Raw genomic sequence first — 21,781 nt, 5'->3', positions numbered from 1 at the left:
CTCTCTATAACCCTCCGCCGCCCTCTCTCTCTATAACCCTCCGCCGCCCTCTCTCTCTATAACCCGCCGCCCTCTCTCTCTATAACCCGCCGCCCTCTCTCTCTCTATAACCCTCCGCCGCCCTCTCTCTCTCTATAACCCTCCGCCGCCCTCTCTCTCTATAACCCTCCGCCGCCCTCTCTCTCTATAACCTGCCGCCGCCCTCTCTCTCTCTATAACCCTCCGCCGCCCTCTCTCTCTCTATAACCCGCCGCCCTCTCTCTCTATAACCCTCCGCCGCCCTCTCTCTCTCTCTATAACCCGCCGCCCTCTCTCTCTCTCTATAACCCGCCGCCCTCTCTCTCTCTATAACCCGCCGCCCTCTCTCTCTCTCTATAACCCGCCGCCCTCTCTCTCTCTCTATAACCCGCCGCCGCCCTCTCTCTCTATAACCCGCCGCCGCCCTCTCTCTCTATAACCCGCCGCCCTCTCTATAACCCTCCGCCGCCCTCTCTCTCTATAACCCTCCGCCGCCCTCTCTCTCTATAACCCTCCGCCGCCCTCTCTCTCTATAACCCTCCGCCGCTCTCTCTCTCTATAACCCGCCGCCCTCTCTCTCTATAACCCGCCGCCCTCTCTCTCTATAACCCGCCGCCCTCTCTCTATAACCCGCCGCCCTCTCTCTCTATAACCCTCCGCCGCCCTCTCTCTCTCTCTATAACCCTCCGCCGCCCTCTCTCTCTATAACCCTCCGCCGCCCTCTCTCTCTATAACCCGCCGCCCTCTCTCTCTCTCTATAACCCGCCGCCCTCTCTCTCTCTCTATAACCCTCCGCCGCCCTCTCTCTCTATAACCCTCCGCCGCCCTCTCTCTATAACCCTCCGCCGCCCTCTCTCTCTATAACCCTCCGCCGCCCTCTCTCTCTATAACCCGCCGCCCTCTCTCTCTATAACCCTCCGCCGCCCTCTCTCTCTATAACCTGCCGCCGCCCTCTCTCTCTCTATAACCCTCCGCCGCCCTCTCTCTCTCTATAACCCGCCGCCCTCTCTCTCTATAACCCGCCGCCCTCTCTCTCTATAACCCTCCGCCGCCCTCTCTCTCTCTATAACCCGCCGCCCTCTCTCTCTCTCTATAACCCGCCGCCCTCTCTCTCTCTCTATAACCCGCCGCCCTCTCTCTCTCTATAACCCGCCGCCCTCTCTCTCTCTCTATAACCCGCCGCCCTCTCTCTCTCTCTATAACCCGCCGCCGCCCTCTCTCTCTATAACCCGCCGCCGCCCTCTCTCTCTATAACCCGCCGCCCTCTCTATAACCCTCCGCCGCCCTCTCTCTCTATAACCCTCCGCCGCCCTCTCTCTCTATAACCCTCCGCCGCCCTCTCTCTCTATAACCCTCCGCCGCTCTCTCTCTCTATAACCCGCCGCCCTCTCTCTCTATAACCCGCCGCCCTCTCTCTCTATAACCCGCCGCCCTCTCTCTATAACCCGCCGCCCTCTCTCTCTATAACCCTCCGCCGCCCTCTCTCTCTCTCTATAACCCTCCGCCGCCCTCTCTCTCTATAACCCTCCGCCGCCCTCTCTCTCTATAACCCGCCGCCCTCTCTCTCTCTCTATAACCCGCCGCCCTCTCTCTCTCTCTATAACCCTCCGCCGCCCTCTCTCTATAACCCTCCGCCGCCCTCTCTCTATAACCCTCCGCCGCCCTCTCTCTCTATAACCCTCCGCCGCCCTCTCTCTCTATAACCCGCCGCCCTCTCTCTCTATAACCCGCCGCCCTCTCTCTCTATAACCCGCCGCCCTCTCTCTCTATAACCCGCCGCCCTCTCTCTCTATAACCCGCCGCCCTCTCTCTCTATAACCCGCCGCCCTCTCTCTCTATAACCCGCCGCCCTCTCTCTCTATAACCCGCCGCCCTCTCTCTCTATAACCCGCCGCCCTCTCTCTCTATAACCCGCCGCCCTCTCTCTCTCTCTATAACCCTCCGCCGCCCTCTCTCTCTCTATAACCCTCCGCCGCCCTCTCTCTCTATAACCCGCCGCCCTCTCTCTCTCTATAACCTGCCGCCGCCCTCTCTCTCTATAACCCGCCGCCGCCCTCTCTCTCTATAACCCTCCGCCGCCCTCTCTCTCTATAACCCTCCGCCGCCCTCTCTCTCTATAACCCTCCGCCGCCCTCTCTCTCTATAACCCGCCGCCCTCTCTCTCTATAACCCTCCGCCGCCCTCTCTCTCTATAACCCGCCGCCCTCTCTCTCTATAACCCTCCGCCGCCCTCTCTCTCTCTATAACCCTCCGCCGCCCTCTCTCTCTATAACCCTCCGCCGCCCTCTCTCTCTCTATAACCCTCCGCCGCCCTCTCTCTCTATAACCCGCCGCCGCCCTCTCTGTCTATAACCCTCCGCCGCCCTCTCTGTCTATAACCCTCCGCCGCCCTCTCTGTCTATAACCCTCCGCCGCCCTCTCTGTCTATAACCCTCCGCCGCCCTCTCTCTCTCTATAACCCGCCGCCGCCCTCTCTCTCTATAACCCGCCGCCGCCCTCTCTGTCTATAACCCTCCGCCGCCCTCTCTCTCTCTATAACCCTCCGCCGCCCTCTCTCTCTCTATAACCCTCCGCCGCCCTCTCTCTCTCTATAACCCTCCGCCGCCCTCTCTCTCTCTATAACCCGCCCCCCTCTCTCTATAACCCGCCGCCGCCCTCTCTCTCTATAACCCGCCGCCGCCCTCTCTCTCTATAACCCTCCGCCGCCCTCTCTCTCTCTATAACCCTCCGCCGCCCTCTCTCTCTCTATAACCCTCCGCCGCCCTCTCTCTCTCTATAACCCGCCGCCCTCTCTCTCTCTATAACCCTCCGCCGCCCTCTCTCTCTGTCTATAACCCTCCGCCGCCCTCTCTCTGTCTATAACCCTCCGCCGCCCTCTCTCTCTCTATAACCCGCCGCCCTCTCTCTCTCTATAACCCGCCGCCCTCTCTCTCTCTATAACCCGCCGCCCTCTCTCTCTCTCTATAACCCGCCGCCGCCCTCTCTCTCTATAACCCGCCGCCGCCCTCTCTCTCTATAACCCGCCGCCCTCTCTCTCTCTATAACCCTCCGCCGCCCTCTCTCTCTCTATAACCCTCCGCCGCCCTCTCTCTCTCTATAACCCGCCGCCGCCCTCTCTCTCTATAACCCTCCGCCGCCCTCTCTCTCTCTATAACCCGCCGCCGCCCTCTCTCTCTATAACCCTCCGCCGCCCTCTCTCTCTATAACCCGCCGCCGCCCTCTCTGTCTATAACCCGCCGCCGCCCTCTCTCTCTCTATAACCCGCCGCCCTCTCTCTCTCTCTATAACCCTCCGCCGCCCTCTCTCTCTCACCCGCCGCCCTCTCTGTCTATAACCCGCCGCCCTCTCTCTCTATAACCCTCCGCCGCCCTCTCTCTCTCTATAACCCGCCGCCGCCCTCTCTCTCTCTATAACCCTCCGCCGCCCTCTCTGTCTATAACCCGCCGCCGCCCTCTCTGTCTATAACCCGCCGCCGCCCTCTCTCTCTATAACCCTCCGCCGCCCTCTCTCTCTATAACCCTCCGCCGCCCTCTCTCTCTATAACCCTCCGCCGCCCTCTCTCTCTATAACCCTCCGCCGCCCTCTCTCTCTATAACCCTCCGCCGCCCTCTCTCTCTATAACCCTCCGCCGCCCTCTCTCTCTATAACCCTCCGCCGCCCTCTCTCTCTATAACCCTCCGCCGCCCTCTCTCTCTATAACCCTCCGCCGCCCTCTCTCTATAACCCTCCGCCGCCCTCTCTCTCTATAACCCTCCGCCGCCCTCTGTCTATAACCCTCCGCCGCCCTCTCTCTCTATAACCCTCCGCCGCCCTCTCTCTCTCTATAACCCTTTGCCGCCCTCTCTCTCTATAACCCGCCGCCGCCCTCTCTCTATAACCCTCCGCCCCCTCTCTCTCTATAACCCGCCACCGCCCTCTCTCTCTATAACCCGCCGCTGCCCTCTCTCTCTATAACCCGCCGCCGCCCTCTCTATTACTCCCTCCTTGATCCCTACAATCTGTTTCCGCTCTTTGCTCTCCACTAAAGTCTCCATTATCTCCTCACTGCTGGATCCGCAGGTGACTCTTCTCTCCTGGTTCTTCTGGATCTCTGCAGCGTCTGATACTGTGGACCACGGCTCCTCCTCATAGATTGTAAGCTCCTTTGACCAGTGAAGAAGCCCTGTCATGATGTCATGTTATGATGTCACTGATTAGACCTGTTGCGTATTTGCATTCCCCACAGATTGTATCAGGAGAATACTCCCATCATCCTCCAGATATCGGGGATAGAGCTGGATCCTCCATCTGCAGCTGGGGGTCCGCAGGATGGAGGGTCCTGAGCTGCCCCCTGATGTCATTGTGTTATCTGCATATTCATCACAGATGGTGGAGATCAGCGGAGCCCCCCAAGTCTCCTCACCGCTCAGCAGCCTGTATCACACAGGAGAGGATTAGATACACCGCTCAGCAGCCTGTATCACACAGGAGAGGATTAGATACACAGCTCAGCAGCCTGTATCACACAGGAGAGGATTAGATACACCGCTCAGCAGTATCACACAGGAGAGGATTAGATACACAGGTCAGCAGGCAGTATCACACAGGAGAGGATTAGATACACAGCTCAGCAGGCAGTATCACACAGGAGAGGATTAGATACACAGCTCAGCAGCCTGTATCACACAGGAGAGGATTAGATACACCGCTCAGCAGTATCACACAGGAGAGGATTAGATACACAGCTCAGCAGACAGTATCACACAGGATAGGATTAGATACACAGCACACAGTATCACACAGGAGAGGATTAGATACACAGCTCAGCAGTATCACACAGGAGAGGATTAGATGCACAGCTCAGCAGACAGTATCACACAGGAGAGGATTAGATACACGGCTCAGCAGTATCACACAGGAGAGGATTAGATACACAGCTCAGCAGTCAGTATCACACAGGAGAGGATTAGATACACAGCTCAGCAGCCTGTATCACACAGGAGAGGATTAGATACACAGCTCAGCAGACAGTATCACACAGGAGAGGATTAGATACACGGCTCAGCAGTATCACACAGGATAGGATCAGATACACCGCTCAGCAGACAGTATCACACAGGAGAGGATTAGATACACAGCTCAGCAGACAGTATCACACAGGATAGGATCAGATACACCGCTCAGCAGTCAGTATCACACAGGAGAGGATTAGATACACAGCTCAGCAGACAGTATCACACAGGAGAGGATTAGATGCACCGCTCAGCAGCCTGTATCACACAGGAGAGGATTAGATACACAGCTCAGCAGCCTGTATCACACAGGAGAGGATTAGATACACGGCTCAGCAGGCAGTATCACACAGGATAGGATTAGATACACAGCTCAGCAGACAGTATCACACAGGATAGGATTAGATACACCGCTCAGCAGTCAGTATCACACAGGATAGGATTAGATACACGGCTCAGCAGACAGTATCACACAGGATAGGATTAGATACACAGCTCAGCAGTCAGTATCACACTGGATAGGATTAGATACACAGCTCAGCACACAGTATCACACTGGATAGGATTAGATACACAGCTCAGCAGACAGTATCACACAGGATAGGATCAGATACACCGCTCAGCAGTCAGTATCACACAGGAGAGGATTAGATACACGGCTCAGCAGTCAGTATCACACAGGAGAGGATTAGATACACGGCTCAGCAGACAGTATCACACAGGATAGGATTAGATACACAGCTCACCAGTATCACACAGGATAGGATCAGATACACCGCTCAGCAGTCAGTATCACACAGGAGAGGATTAGATACACAGCTCAGCAGGCAGTATCACACAGGAGAGGATTAGATACACAGCTCAGTATCACACAGGAGAGGATTAGATGCACAGCTCAGCAGTATCACACAGGATAGGATCAGATACACGGCTCAGCAGCCTGTATCACACAGGAGAGGATTAGATACACAGCTCAGCAGTCTGTATCACACAGGAGAGGATTAGATACACTGCTCAGCAGACAGTATCACACAGGAGAGGATTAGATACACAGCTCAGCAGACAGTATCACACAGGAGAGGATTAGATACACGGCTCAGCAGTCAGTATCACACAGGAGAGGATTAGATACACAGCTCAGCAGTCAGTATCACACAGGAGAGGATTAGATACACAGCTCAGCAGGCAGTATCACACATGGCAGGATTAGATACACAGCACAGCAGACAGTATCACACAGGATAGGATTAGATACACAGCTCAGCAGGCAGTATCACACATGGCAGGATTAGATACACAGCACAGCAGACAGTATCACACAGGATAGGATTGGATGCACAGCTCAGCAGACAGTATCACACAGGAGAGGATTAGATACACAGCTCAGCAGTCTGTATCACACAGGAGAGGATTAGATACACAGCTCAGCAGACAGTATCACACAGGATAGGATTAGATACACAGCTCAGCAGACAGTATCACACAGGATAGGATTAGATACACAGCTCAGCAGACAGTATCACACAGGATAGGATTAGATACACAGCTCAGCAGACAGTATCACACAGGAGAGGATTAGATACACAGCTCAGCAGACAGTATCACACAGGGTAGGATTAGATACACGGCTCAGCAGACCGTATCACACAGGATAGGATTAGATACACGGCTCAGCAGTCTGTATCACACAGGAGAGGATTAGATACACAGCTCAGCAGTCAGTATCACACAGGAGAGGATTAGATACACAGCTCAGCAGGCAGTATCACACATGGCAGGATTAGATACACAGCACAGCAGACAGTATCACACAGGATAGGATTAGATACACAGCTCAGCAGGCAGTATCACACATGGCAGGATTAGATACACAGCACAGCAGACAGTATCACACAGGATAGGATTGGATGCACAGCTCAGCAGACAGTATCACACAGGAGAGGATTAGATACACAGCTCAGCAGTCTGTATCACACAGGAGAGGATTAGATACACAGCTCAGCAGACAGTATCACACAGGATAGGATTAGATACACAGCTCAGCAGACAGTATCACACAGGATAGGATTAGATACACAGCTCAGCAGACAGTATCACACAGGATAGGATTAGATACACAGCTCAGCAGACAGTATCACACAGGAGAGGATTAGATACACGGCTCAGCAGACAGTATCACACAGGGTAGGATTAGATACACGGCTCAGCAGACCGTATCACACAGGATAGGATTAGATACACGGCTCAGCAGTCTGTATCACACAGGAGAGGATTAGATACACAGCTCAGCAGACAGTATCACACAGGATGGGATTAGATACACAGCTCAGCAGACAGTATCACACAGGATGGGATTAGATACACAGCTCAGCAGACAGTATCACACAGGAGAGGATTAGATACACAGCTCAGCAGTCTGTATCACACAGGTGAGGATTAGATACACAGCTCAGCAGTCTGTATCACACAGGAGAGGATTAGATACACGGCTCAGCAGACAGTATCACACAGGGTAGGATTAGATACACGGCTCAGCAGACCGTATCACACAGGATAGGATTAGATACACAGCTCAGCAGTCTGTATCACACAGGAGAGGATTAGATACACAGCTCAGCAGACAGTATCACACAGGAGAGGATTAGATACACAGCTCAGCAGACAGTATCACACAGGAGAGGATTAGATACACAGCTCAGCAGTCAGTATCACACAGGAGAGGATTAGATACACAGCTCAGCAGACAGTATCACACAGGAGAGGATTAGATACACAGCACACAGTATCACACAGGATAGGATTAGATACACAGCACACAGTATCACACAGGATAGGATTAGATACACAGCACACAGTATCACACAGGAGAGGATTAGATACACAGCTCAGCACACAGTATCACACAGGAGAGGATTAGATACACAGCACACAGTATCACACAGGATAGGATTAGATACACAGCACACAGTATCACACAGGATAGGATTAGATACACAGCACACAGTATCACACAGGAGAGGATTAGATACACAGTATCACACAGGAGAGGCTTGGATCAGTCCTTTGATATTGGGTCTTTGCTGTTCCCGTCCTTGGAGAGGTGACACCGGGCGTCTCCCCGCGGCTCCATCCATCACGTTGCGCTCCCTTTCTCCCCCTAGGTCCGTTCCATGTTACCTGCCCCCTCCCTGGGGTGCCTGTGGGGTCACGGGGGCAGATATTCAGACTGGAGGGAGCGAGGTTCTTGTCATCACCTCTTAGGATGAAAGTGGGTCGGGGGGAGACACGTGGCGCTGCGGATGCTGGGAAACGCTTAATGTGCTGTATCAGTCTCTGTCATCGGGGGTTGGAGGTGACGGGGGCTAAACACATCCAGATTTACATTACAAACCTAATAAATGTCTGTGAGCGACTGCCCCGCACTCCAGATAACTGGTCACTGCCATTCCCAGTGTAGGAAAGCTGGGTGACAAGGGGGTTCTGATGTCTGAGGGTAAATCTGTCACCGAGACATCAAAGGACAGAAAGCAATCGCTGTGATCAGAGGCAATGGATACAGCGGGGGAGAAGGCTGTATATACAGGGAACATGTGGAGCTGGGGTCCTGGTGCGGATGTACACTCACCGGCCACTTTATTAGGTCCACCATGCTAGTAACGGGTTGGACCCCCTTTTGCCTTCAGAACTGCCTCAATTCTTCGTGGCATAGATACAACAAGGTGCTGGAAGCTCCTCAGAGATTTTGCTCCATAGTGACATGATGGCATCACACAGTTGCCGCAGATTTGTCGGCTGCACATCCATGATGCGAATCTCCCGTTCCACCACATCCTAAAGATGCTCTATTGGATTGAGATCTGGTGACTGTGGAGCCATTTGTGTCCAGTGACCTCATTGTCATGTTCAAGAAACCAGTCTGAGATGATTCCAGCTTTATGACATGGCGCATTATCCTGCTGAAAGTAGCCATCAGATGTTACAGGGTACATTGTGCTCATAAAGGGATGGACATGGTCAGCAACAATACTCAGGTAGGCTGTGGCGTTACCAAGGGGCCCAAAGACACCATGACACCAGCACCACCAGCCTGACCCGCTGATACAAGGCAGGATGGATCCATGACACCAGCACCACCAGCCTGACCCGCTGATACAAGGCAGGATGGATCCATGACACCAGCACCACCAGCCTGAGCCGCTGATACAAGGCAGGATGGATCCATGACACCACCACCAGCCTGAGCCGCTGATACAAGGCAGGATGGATCCATGACACCACCACCACCAGCCTGACCCGCTGATACAAGGCAGGATGGATCCATGACACCACCACCACCAGCCTGAGCCGCTGATACAAGGCAGGATGGATCCATGACACCACCAGCACCAGCCTGAGCCGCTGATACAAGGCAGGATGGATCCATGACACCACCACCAGCCTGACCCGCTGATACAAGGCAGGATGGATCCATGACACCACCACCACCAGCCTGAGCCGCTGATACAAGGCAGGATGGATCCATGACACCACCACCAGCCTGAGCCGCTGATACAAGGCAGGATGGATCCATGACACCACCACCACCAGCCTGACCCGCTGATACAAGGCAGGATGGATCCATGACACCAGCACCACCAGCCTGAGCCGCCGATACAAGGCAGGATGGATCCATGACACCACCACCACCAGCCTGAGCCGCTGATACAAGGCAGGATGGATCCATGACACCAGCACCACCAGCCTGACCCGCTGATACAAGGCAGGATGGATCCATGACACCACCACCACCAGCCTGACCCGCTGATACAAGGCAGGATGGATCCATGACACCACCACCACCAGCCTGACCCGCTGATACAAGGCAGGATGGATCCATGACACCACCACCACCAGCCTGACCCGCTGATACAAGGCAGGATGGATCCATGACACCAGCACCACCAGCCTGAGCCGCTGATACAAGGCAGGATGGATCCATGACACCACCACCACCAGCCTGAGCCGCTGATACAAGGCAGGATGGATCCATGACACCACCACCACCAGCCTGACTCGCTGATACAAGGCAGGATGGATCCATGACACCACCAGCACCAGCCTGACCCGCTGATACAAGGCAGGATGGATCCATGACACCACCACCACCAGCCTGACCCGCTGATACAAGGCAGGATGGATCCATGACACCACCACCACCAGCCTGAGCCGCTGATACAAGGCAGGATGGATCCATGACACCACCACCACCAGCCTGACCCGCTGATACAAGGCAGGATGGATCCATGACACCACCACCACCAGCCTGACCCGCTGATACAAGGCAGGATGGATCCATGACACCACCACCACCAGCCTGACCCGCTGATACAAGGCAGGATGGATCCATGACACCACCACCACCAGCCTGACCCGCTGATACAAGGCAGGATGGAACCATGACACCACCACCACCAGCCTGAGCCGCTGATACAAGGCAGGATGGATCCATGACACCACCACCACCAGCCTGACCCGCTGATACAAGGCAGGATGGATCCATGACACCACCACCACCAGCCTGACCCGCTGATACAAGGCAGGATGGATCCATGACACCAGCACCACCAGCCTGAGCCGCTGATACAAGGCAGGATGGATCCATGACACCACCACCACCAGCCTGACCCGCTGATACAAGGCAGGATGGATCCATGACACCACCACCACCAGCCTGAGCCGCTGATACAAGGCAGGATGGATCCATGACACCAGCACCACCAGCCTGAGCCGCTGATACAAGGCAGGATGGATCCATGACACCACCACCACCAGCCTGACCCGCTGATACAAGGCAGGATGGATCCATGACACCAGCACCAGCAGCCTGAGCCGCTGATACAAGGCAGGATGGATCCATGACACCAGCACCACCAGCCTGAGCCGCTGATACAAGGCAGGATGGATCCATGACACCACCACCACCAGCCTGAGCCGCTGATACAAGGCAGGATGGATCCATGACACCACCACCAGCCTGAGCCGCTGATACAAGGCAGGATGGATCCATGACACCACCACCACCAGCCTGACCCGCTGATACAAGGCAGGATGGATCCATGACACCACCACCACCAGCCTGAGCCGCTGATACAAGGCAGGATGGATCCATGACACCACCACCACCAGCCTGACCCGCTGATACAAGGCAGGATGGATCCATGACACCACCACCACCAGCCTGACCCGCTGATACAAGGCAGGATGGATCCATGACACCAGCACCACCAGCCTGAGCCGCTGATACAAGGCAGGATGGATCCATGACACCACCACCACCAGCCTGAGCCGCTGATACAAGGCAGGATGGATCCATGACACCAGCACCACCAGCCTGAGCCGCTGATACAAGGCAGGATGGATCCATGACACCACCACCACCAGCCTGACCCGCTGATACAAGGCAGGATGGATCCATGACACCAGCACCAGCAGCCTGAGCCGCTGATACAAGGCAGGATGGATCCATGACACCAGCACCACCAGCCTGAGCCGCTGATACAAGGCAGGATGGATCCATGACACCACCACCACCAGCCTGAGCCGCTGATACAAGGCAGGATGGATCCATGACACCACCACCAGCCTGAGCCGCTGATACAAGGCAGGATGGATCCATGACACCACCACCACCAGCCTGACCCGCTGATACAAGGCAGGATGGATCCATGACACCACCACCACCAGCCTGAGCCGCTGATACAAGGCAGGATGGATCCATGACACCAGCACCAGCCTGAGCCGCTGATACAAGGCAGGATGGATCCATGACACCACCACCACCAGCCTGAGCCGCTGATACAAGGCAGGATGGATCCATGACACCACCACCACCAGCCTGACCCGCTGATACAAGGCAGGATGGATCCATGACACCACCACCAGCCTGACCCGCTGATACAAGGCAGGATGGATCCATGACACCACCACCACCAGCCTGAGCCGCTGATACAAGGCAGGATGGATCCATGACACCACCACCACCAGCCTGACCCGCTGATACAAGGCAGGATGGATCCATGACACCACCACCAGCCTGAGCCGCTGATACAAGGCAGGATGGATCCATGACACCAGCACCACCAGCCTGAGCCGCTGATACAAGGCAGGATGGATCCATGACACCACCACCTCCAGCCTGACCCGCTGATACAAGGCAGGATGGATCCATGACACCACCACCTCCAGCCTGACCCGCTGATACAAGGCAGGATGGATCCATGACACCACCAGCACCACCAGCCTGACCCGCTGATACAAGGCAGGATGGATCCATGACACCACCACCACCAGCCTGAGCCGCTGATACAAGGCAGGATGGATCCATGACACCACCACCACCAGCCTGAGCCGCTGATACAAGGCAGGATGGATCCATGACACCACCAGCACCAGCCTGACCCGCTGATACAAGGCAGGATGGATCCATGACACCACCACCACCAGCCTGAGCCGCTGATACAAGGCAGGATGGATCCATGACACCACCACCACCAGCCTGAGCCGCTGATACAAGGCAGGATGGATCCATGACACCACCACCACCAGCCTGACCCGCTGATACAAGGCAGGATGGATCCATGACACCACCACCACCAGCCTGACCCGCTGATACAAGGCAGGATGGATCCATGACACCAGCACCACCAGCCTGACCCGCTGATACACGGCAGGATGGATCCATGACACCACCACCACCAGCCTGACCCGCTGATACAAGGCAGGATGGATCCATGACACCACCAGCACCAGCCTGACCCGCTGATACAAGGCAGGATGGATCCATGACACCACCACCACCAGCCTGAGCCGCTGATACAAGGCAGGATGGATCCATGACACCACCACCACCAGCCTGAGCCGCTGATACAAGGCAGGATGGATCCATGACACCACCACCAGCCTGACCCGCTGATACAAGGCAGGATGGATCCATGACACCACCACCACCAGCCTGACCCGCTGATACAAGGCAGGATGGATCCATGACACCACCACCACCAGCCTGAGCCGCTGATACAAGGCAGGATGGATCCATGACACCAGCACCACCAGCCTGAGCCGCTGATACAAGGCAGGATGGATCCATGACACCACCACCACCAGCCTGACCCGCTGATACAAGGCAGGATGGATCCATGACACCACCACCACCAGCCTGAGCCGCTGATACAAGGCAGGATGGATCCATGACACCACCACCACCAGCCTGACCCGCTGATACAAGGCAGGATGGACCCATGACACGACCACCACCAGCCTGACCCGCTGATACAAGGCAGGATGGATCCATGACACCAGCACCACCAGCCTGAGCCGCTGATACAAGGCAGGATGGATCCATGACACCAGCACCACCAGCCTGAGCCGCTGATACAAGGCAGGATGGATCCATGACACCACCACCACCAGCCTGACCCGCTGATACAAGGCAGGATGGATCCATGACACCACCACCACCAGCCTGAGCCGCTGATACAAGGCAGGATGGATCCATGACACCACCACCACCAGCCTGACCCGCTGATACAAGGCAGGATGGACCCATGACACCACCACCACCAGCCTGACCCGCTGATACAAGGCAGGATGGATCCATGACACCAGCACCACCAGCCTGACCCGCTGATACAAGGCAGGATGGATCCATGACACCAGCACCACCAGCCTGAGCCGCTGATACAAGGCAGGATGGATCCATGACACCACCACCACCAGCCTGAGCCGCTGATACAAGGCAGGATGGATCCATGACACCACCACCACCAGCCTGACCCGCTGATACAAGGCAGGATGGATCCATGACACCACCACCACCAGCCTGAGCCGCTGATACAAGGCAGGATGGATCCATGACACCACCACCACCAGCCTGAGCCGCTGATACAAGGCAGGATGGATCCATGACACCACCACCACCAGCCTGAGCCGCTGATACAAGGCAGGATGGATCCATGACACCAGCACCACCAGCCTGACCCGCTGATACAAGGCAGGATGGATCCATGACACCAGCACCACCAGCCTGACCCGCTGATACAAGGCAGGATGGATCCATGACACCACCACCACCAGCCTGAGCCGCTGATACAAGGCAGGATGGATCCATGACACCACCACCACCAGCCTGAGCCGCTGATACAAGGCAGGATGGATCCATGACACCACCACCACCAGCCTGAGCCGCTGATACAAGGCAGGATGGATCCATGACACCACCACCAGCAGCCTGACCCGCTGATACAAGGCAGGATGGATCCATGACACCAGCACCACCAGCCTGACCCGCTGATACAAGGCAGGATGGATCCATGACACCACCACCACCAGCCTGACCCGCTGATACAAGGCAGGATGGATCCATGACACCACCACCACCAGCCTGAGCCGCTGATACAAGGCAGGATGGATCCATGACACCACCACCACCAGCCTGACCCGCTGATACAAGGCAGGATGGATCCATGACACCACCACCACCAGCCTGAGCCGCTGATACAAGGCAGGATGGATCCATGACACCACCACCACCAGCCTGAGCCGCTGATACAAGGCAGGATGGATCCATGACACCACCACCAGCCTGAGCCGCTGATACAAGGCAGGATGGATCCATGACACCACCACCACCAGCCTGAGCCGCTGATACAAGGCAGGATGGATCCATGACACCACCACCACCAGCCTGACCCGCTGATACAAGGCAGGAGGGATCCATGACACCAGCACCACCAGCCTGAGCCGCTGATACAAGGCAGGATGGATCCATGACACCACCACCACCAGCCTGACCCGCTGATACAAGGCAGGATGGATCCATGACACCACCACCACCAGCCTGAGCCGCTGATACAAGGCAGGATGGATCCATGACACCACCACCACCAGCCTGACCCGCTGATACAAGGCAGGATGGATCCATGACACCACCACCACCAGCCTGAGCCGCTGATACAAGGCAGGATGGATCCATGACACCACCACCACCAGCCTGACCCGCTGATACAAGGCAGGATGGATCCATGACACCACCACCACCAGCCTGAGCCGCTGATACAAGGCAGGATGGATCCATGACACCACCACCACCAGCCTGAGCCGCTGATACAAGGCAGGATGGATCCATGACTCCACCACCACCAGCCTGAGCCGCTGATACAAGGCAGGATGGATCCATGACACCACCACCACCAGCCTGAGCCGCTGATACAAGGCAGGATGGATCCATGACACCACCACCACCAGCCTGACCCGCTGATACAAGGCAGGATGGATCCATGACACCACCACCACCAGCCTGAGCCGCTGATACAAGGCAGGATGGATCCATGACACCACCACCACCAGCCTGAGCCGCTGATACAAGGCAGGATGGATCCATGACACCACCACCACCAGCCTGAGCCGCTGATACAAGGCAGGATGGATCCATGACACCACCACCACCAGCCTGAGCCGCTGATACAAGGCAGGATGGATCCATGACACCAGCACCACCAGCCTGACCCGCTGATACAAGGCAGGATGGATCCATGACACCACCAGCACCAGCCTGAGCCGCTGATACAAGGCAGGATGGATCCATGACACCACCACCACCAGCCTGACCCGCTGATACAAGGCAGGATGGATCCATGACACCACCACCACCAGCCTGAGCCGCTGATACAAGGCAGGATGGATCCATGACACCACCACCACCAGCCTGAGCCGCTGATACAAGGCAGGATGGATCCATGACACCACCAGCACCAGCCTGACCCGCTGATACAAGGCAGGATGGATCCATGACACCACCACCACCAGCCTGAGCCGCTGATACAAGGCAGGATGGATCCATGACACCACCACCACCAGCCTGAGCCGCTGATACAAGGCAGGATGGATCCATGACACCCCCACCACCAGCCTGAGCCGCTGATACAAGGCAGGATGGATCCATGACACCACCACCACCAGCCTGACCCGCTGATACAAGGCAGGATGGATCCATGACACCACCACCACCAGCCTGAGCCGCTGATACAAGGCAGGATGGATCCATGACACCACCACCACCAGCCTGACCCGCTGATACAAGGCAGGATGGATCCATGACACCACCACCACCAGCCTGACCCGCTGATACAAGGCAGGATGGATCCATGACACCCCCACCACCAGCCTGACCCGCTGATACACGGCAGGATGGATCCATGACACCAGCACCACCAGCCTGACCCGCTGATACAAGGCAGGATGGATCCATGACACCACCACCACCAGCCTGAGCCGCTGATACAAGGCAGGATGGATCCATGACACCACCACCACCAGCCTGACCCGCTGATACAAGGCAGGATGGATCCATGACACCACCACCAGCCTGAGCCGCTGATACAAGGCAGGATGGATCCATGACACCACCACCACCACCAGCCGGAGCCGCTGATACAAGGCAGGATGGATCCATGACACCACCAGCCTGAGCCGCTGATACAAGGCAGGATGGATCCATGACACCACCACCACCAGCCTGACCCGCTGATACAAGGCAGGATTGATCCATGACACCACCACCACCAGCCTGACCCGCTGATACAAGGCAGGATGGATCCATGACACCACCAGCACCAGCCTGAGCCGCTGATACAAGGCAGGATGGATCCATGACACCACCAGCCTGACCCGCTGATACAAGGCAGGATGGATCCATGACACCACCACCACCAGCCTGAACCGCTGATACAAGGCAGGATGGATCCATGACACCAGCACCACCAGCCTGACCCGCTGATACAAGGCAGGATGGATCCATGACACCACCACCACCAGCCTGACCCGCTGATACAAGGCAGGATGGATCCATGACACCACCACCACCAGCCTGAGCCGCTGATACAAGGCAGGATGGATCCATGACACCACCACCACCAGCCTGAGCCGCTGATACAAGGCAGGATGGATCCATGACACCACCACCACCAGCCTGACCCGCTGATACAAGGCAGGATGGATCCATGACACCACCACCACCAGCCTGACCCGCTGATACAAGGCAGGATGGATCCATGACACCACCACCACCAGCCTGACCCGCTGATACAAGGCAGGATGGATCCATGACACCACCAGCCTGAGCCGCTGATACAAGGCAGGATGGATCCATGACACCACCACCACCAGCCTGAGCCGCTGATACAAGGCAGGATGGATCCATGACACCACCACCACCAGCCTGACCCGCTGATACAAGGCAGGATGGATCCATGACACCACCACCACCAGCCTGACCCGCTGATACAAGGCAGGATGGATCCATGACACCACCACCACCAGCCTGAGCCGCTGATACAAGGCAGGATGGATCCATGACACCACCACCACCAGCCTGAGCCGCTGATACAAGGCAGGATGGATCCATGACACCAGCACCACCAGCCTGAGCCGCTGATACAAGGCAGGATGGATCCATGACACCACCACCACCAGCCTGACCCGCTGATACAAGGCAGGATGGATCCATGACACCAGCACCACCAGCCTGACCCGCTGATAAAAGGCAGGATGGATCCATGACACCACCACCACCAGCCTGACCCGCTGATACAAGGCAGGATGGATCCATGACACCACCAGCCTGACCCGCTGATACAAGGCAGGATGGATCCATGACACCACCAGCACCAGCCTGAGCCGCTGATACAAGGCAGGATGGATCCATGACACCACCACCACCAGCCTGACCCGCTGATACAAGGCAGGATGGATCCATGGCACCAGCACCACCAGCCTGACCCCCTGATACAAGGCAGGATGGATCCATGACACCAGCACCACCAGCCTGAGCCGCTGATACAAGGCAGGATGGATCCATGACACCACCACCACCAGCCTGACCCGCTGATACAAGGCAGGATGGATCCATGCTTTCATGTTGTTGACGCCAAATTCTGACCCTACCATCCGAATGTTGCAGCAGAAATCGAGACTCATCAGACCAGGCAACGTTTTTCCAATCTTCTACTGTCCAATTTCGATGAGCTTGTGCAAATTGTAGCCTCAGTTTCCTGTTCTTAGCTGAAAGGAGTGGCACCCGGTGTGGTCTTCTGCTGCTGTAGCCCATCTGCCTCAGAGTTGGACGTACTGTGCGTTCAGAGATGCTCTTCTGCCTACCTTGGGTGTAACGGGTGGCGATTTGAGTCACTGTTGCCTTTTCTATCAGCTCGAACCAGTCTGCCCATTCTCCTCTGACCTCTGGCACCAACAAGGCATTTCCGCCCACAGAACTGCCGCTCACTGGATGTTTTTCTTTTTCGGACTATTCTCTGTAAACCCTAGAGATGGTTGTGCGTGAAAATCCCAGTAGATCAGCAGTTTCTGAAATACTCAGACCAGCCCTTCTGGCACCACAACCATGCCACGTTCACAGGCCACAAATTCCCTTTCTTCCCCATACTGATGCTCGGGAGAACTGCAGGAGATTGTCTTGACCATGTCTCCATGCCTAAATGCACTGCCGCCATGTGATTGGCTGATTAGAAATTAAGTGTTAACGAGCAGTTGGACAGGTGTACCTAATAAAGTGGCCGGTGAGTGTATGTGGAGCAGGTATTATGGTGCGGCTGTATGTGGAGCTGGTATTATGGTGCGGCTGTATCTCAGTCCCTGCCTCCCTCCTCGATGTATTATATGTTATTACTTGGTGTTTCCTGGTGATTATATGTGTTATGTTTCTTCGGTTATTACATCACATTATTATATTATGGCCGGCGGTTATATTTTATTACATTATAATGAGCCGCAGCTGTGAGGTCCCTACAGTCACCGTGTGGTGGTATATGGCGCCACCTATAGGTGATATCCTGGAAGTGCAGGCAATGTGGACGTCTCGCTGGCAGATGTCAGGACCTTTATATTGGGGAACCCCCAGAACAATCTGAGCATCTTATAGCGCTATTATTTAGGTGAGGTAAAGTGTTATTTGGTAGCAGCTGGAAGTATTAGGTAACATGTTTAGACCCCGTGTAGCAGTAGTTTTTATGTAATATTCAGCAGTATTATTTATACCATGGTAGTGGTGCTGATCCGTTATCCCATCGCAGTGTATATTTGGGTGCAGTATAGCGCTATTATTTCCCTCATGTAAGGAGATATAAGATGGTGTTATGTACAGTCTGGTAGGGTATAGCAGTGTTACATTATAGTAAGGCAGTATATAAGGACAGTATGGACAAACAGGGTATTTTGAGCGGCACCGTGTATGTGTAGATATTCGGGTGCAGGTCTTCTTAAGAGGTCCGACAGTGACCCCAATATATAGTAGAAGACAATTGAGAAGCAGCACTCCGGTATTTCCAATGAAAAAAAGGGTTTTATTCCACCAACATAGTGCGACGTTTCGCCAATTCGATCAAGGCCTTACCAAGCATGCTGGGGCAGACAGTCAGCCGACTTAAATAGTGATACAGTGATTAACAACAACTGTGCAAAGTAGAGCGACAATTTACAAAAAGATACAAAGTATAAAATACATAATACATCGTACCATAACAGTCACTATAATACATGTGTGATCTATTAGTGATAAACATTGAGTATATCCATGATGTAACAAAGTGCAAAGAATCAGAGCTCCTCGTATTAACCCTATAAGCTCATGACAGTCCTCACGAGTCAATCACAGAGAGGAGTTAATATTTAGAAAGTGCCAAGTGCATAGTGTAACAGCAATAAAAACAGGGCTGTAAAGCATCGGAACACCTAGATGTATTACATAATTCATACGACAGAGTCCTTCTGTTCATTTAGTAACAATAGGTATATGTCAGTCCATCATGATACCGTGCACCGATCCACATCCGAACTGCGCGCATGCGTATAGTGTGCGAGAGGTACACCGGAGCCATCTTGGAAATGGGAAAGAGAAATTAAAGTAATATGCAGTGAGGAATCGGACTAAGGTCTTTAAACTCCAAAGCGGGACGCACAGGGGAGTATCGGGAAGGTGCCAGGTGTACCTCTCGCACACTATACGCATGCGCGCAGTTCGGATGTGGATTGGTGCACGGTATCATGATGGACTGACATATACCTATTGTTACTAAATGAACAGAAGGACTCTGTCGTATGAATTATGTAATACATCTAGGTGTTCCGATGCTTTACAGCCCTGTTTTCTGTTACACTATGCACTTGGCACTTTCTAAATATTAACTCCTCTCTGTGATTGACTCGTGAGGACTGTCATGAGCTTATAGGGTTAACACGAGGAGCTCTGATTCTTTGCACTGTGTTACATCATGGATATACTCAATGTTTATCACTAATAGATCACACATGTATTATAGTGACTGTTATGGTACGATGTATTATGTATTTTATACTTTGTATCTTTTTGTAAATGGTCGCTCTACTTTGCACAGTTGTTGGTAATCACTGCATCACTATTTAAGTCGTCTGACTGTCTGACCCAGCATGCTTGATAATGCCTTGATCGAATTGGCGAAACGTCGCACTATGTTGGTGGAATAAAACCCTTTTTTTCATTGGAAATACCGGAGTGCTGCTTCTCAATTGTCTACTAAGGGCAGTCTGGAGATACTATGTTCTGTATGACGCTATTATTTACTATGTATCACACGTTGTTGCAGGGTTTGCTGTGTCGCTCGCTCCTCTTCTGCTGTCGTGACCGTATTTCCGGACAGCGCGGGTCCCCTGCGCCCCGTCCCCAGGCCACATCCCTCAGGCCCAGGACAATGCTCCCTGCGCTGCAGAGCCAGAGGTCAGGGCGGGGTTAATCCCCCGTGAACTGTTTGTACGCGCAAAGAAAAAAAATCGCCACGCGGCGGCTGACGGCGGAGAATTGTGTTATTACTGGACGTGATTGGCCGGCGGGAGGCGTCGTGTCTTGTACTTTGGACAGAGAGGGGGCACCCGGCCCCTCACCTATAGCCGGGGCCTGCTGGAGCCGCAGCCTGTGTGCAGGTAAGTACCACGTGTGTAGCCAGGGGCAGGGGCTACTGCAGGGGGCAAAACCTCCGGCGCCATCACAGCACAACTCTACCAGGGTCATCACCCGAATATATAGGGAAATCGCCCACAACATCACTCCAATGTACAGGGGATCCCAGCATCACCTGTTCAACGTCACCGCAAACAGTCTCCTCTCCCCGGGGTGTAATGGCTGATAACAGAGACTAATAGATTGTATCCCCCCCTGTACAGTCTCCTCTCCCCGGGGTGTAATGGCTGATAACAGAGAGTAATAGATTGTATCCCCCCTGTACAGTCTCCTCTCCCCGGGGTGTAATGGCTGATAACAGAGAGTAATAGATTGTATCCCCTCCTGTACAGTCTCCTCTCCCCGGGGTGTAATGGCTGATAACAGAGAGTAATAGATTGTATCCCCCCCCCCCTGTACAGTCTCCTCTCCCCAGGGTGTAATGGCTGATAACAGAGAGTAATAGATTGTATCCCCCCCTGTACAGTCTCCTCTCCCCGGGATGTAATGGCTGATAACAGAGAGTAATAGATTGTATCCCCCCTGTACAGTCTCCTCTCCCCGGGATGTAATGGCTGATAACAGAGAGTAATAGATTGTATCCCCCTGTACAGTCTCCTCTCCCCGGGATGTAAGGGCTGATAACAGAGAGTAATAGATTGTATCCCCCCTGTACAGTCTCCTCTCCCCGGGGTGTAATGGCTGATAACAGAGAGTAATAGATTGTATCCCCCCTGTACAGTCTCCTCTCCCT

The 21,781-nt window shown here is 54.7% G+C and overlaps 2 protein-coding genes across 13 annotated transcripts in view; both read left to right on the top strand.

Moving 5' to 3' along the window:
• Positions 1-21,781, top strand: part of STXBP5L (syntaxin binding protein 5L) — a 746,575-nt gene that overhangs the window by 428,009 nt on the left and 296,785 nt on the right. The gene's annotated exons all lie outside the window — the stretch shown is intronic.
• Positions 1-21,781, top strand: part of LOC140119705 (2-Hydroxyacid oxidase 2-like) — a 64,574-nt gene that overhangs the window by 7,189 nt on the left and 35,604 nt on the right. Inside the window, exon 1 of one of the 2 annotated variants that reach the window (XM_072139021.1) lies at positions 20,863-21,011. The exons of the other annotated variant lie outside the window; for it this stretch is intronic. The gene's annotated coding sequence lies outside the window, so the exon portion shown is untranslated. Of the gene's footprint in view, positions 1-20,862; positions 21,012-21,781 lie in introns of those variants that run through there. 2 annotated transcript variants of the gene reach the window in all.

Source organism: Engystomops pustulosus, chromosome 2, assembly GCF_040894005.1.
Source record: "Engystomops pustulosus chromosome 2, aEngPut4.maternal, whole genome shotgun sequence".
In the NCBI taxonomy this organism is placed as follows: domain Eukaryota; kingdom Metazoa; phylum Chordata; class Amphibia; order Anura; family Leptodactylidae; genus Engystomops; species Engystomops pustulosus.
The sequence above is the reverse complement of the archived record's forward strand: the minus strand, read 5'-3'. Positions and strand labels throughout refer to the sequence as shown.